The 1,491-nt window shown below is 30.0% G+C and overlaps 1 protein-coding gene and 1 pseudogene across 1 annotated transcript in view; one reads left to right on the forward strand and one right to left on the reverse strand.

The window, feature by feature from the left end:
* Nucleotides 1–1,491, forward strand: part of LOC119420771 — a 261,041-nt pseudogene that overhangs the window by 116,111 nt on the left and 143,439 nt on the right.
* The window catches only part of gria1b (glutamate receptor, ionotropic, AMPA 1b), a 79,862-nt gene that overhangs the window by 34,421 nt on the left and 43,950 nt on the right, over nucleotides 1–1,491 (reverse strand). The window lies entirely within an intron of this gene.

The following is a 1,491-nucleotide window of genomic DNA, read 5'->3' on the forward strand; positions in this document are numbered from 1 at the left end:
TAGACAGAGCCTGCTTCCATCCAGTAAATAGACAGAGCCTGCTTCCATCCAGTAAATAGACAGGCTCACTATATTAAAAAAACAAACATCCTGTGCCCACTTTAACTGTTCGCAGAATTAGACGGCCTCTTTCGCAGTTATTTGCAGAAAATGTTTGTTTAGAAAATAAATCTTTAAAACAGTTCTAATAAGAAAAAAAGTTTCAATTTGTTTCATCTAAATAATAAATATTCATAATATTAATAATAAAATCAAAACGGACTTGATGAAACTTCATATCTCCTGTGAGTCAAAGACGTGACGTGATCTGTTAGCTCTCGGAGTCTGTGCTAGAAATGACTCTCAGCTACTACCACAAAGTATTTCAGCTCAGTATCTGTGAACTTTGAGTTTTCTTAGAGTTTGGGTGACCAACTGTGGCGGCCATCTTGAATCAGGTTAACTCCCAAAGTGAACCAGTTGTCGATGCAGCCAGTCATTACTTCCTGAAAGTTCTTTTGTTCACGAGATATTTTACTAACAGACATTTTCTACATTTCAAGTCACTGAAGGGTTCCTGGGAAGAAATGTTTGCAAAATTTAAACAAGTGAACGCACATATCGTCCTTTAACTTTATTAGTGTTCCTTGGTGGAATAAACCACCATCTCATTAAATTATTTAAAAAACTATAATTAATATATTTCGTCCCATAAACAAGTCAATATTTATATAAATATCTTAGCCTAAAATAAAAATATCAAATTTAAAACTTGTTTTTACATTTTAAGTCTTTAAAGGCTTTTTGTTTAAAAACCTCCACATTTGAGTTGAGGGCCTTTTCTGTTAGTTCCCTAATGGAACCTCTGACTTTGCAATGAATGAATGAATGAATGAATGAATGAATGAATGATTGAATGAATGATTGAATGAATGGATGGATGATTGAATGAATGAATGAATGAATGAATGAATGATTGAATGAATGAATGAATGAATGATTGAATGAATGATTGAATGAATGAATGAATGAATGAATGATTGAATGACTGAATGAATGAATGAATGATTGAATGAATGAATGAATGATTGAATGAATGAATGAATGAATGATTGAATGAATGATTGAATGAATGAATGAATGAATGAATGAATGAATGATTGAATGAATGAATGATTGAATGAATGAATGATTGAATGAATGAATGAATGATTGAATGAATGAATGAATGAATGAATGAATGATTTAATGAATGAATGATTGAATGAATGAATGAATGATTGAATGAATGAATGAATGAATGAATGAATTATTGAATGAATGAATGAATGAATGAATGATTGAATGAATGATTGAATGAATGATTGAATTATTGAATGAATGAATGAATGATTGAATGAATGAATGAATGAATGATTGAATGAATGAATGAATGAATGAATGAATGTATGAATGAATGAATGATTGAATGAATGAATGAATGAATGAATGAATGAATGAATGATTGAATGA

This window comes from Nematolebias whitei, chromosome 14 (assembly GCF_014905685.2).
Source record: "Nematolebias whitei isolate Nwh7 chromosome 14, NemWhi1, whole genome shotgun sequence".
NCBI lineage: Eukaryota > Metazoa > Chordata > Actinopteri > Cyprinodontiformes > Rivulidae > Nematolebias > Nematolebias whitei.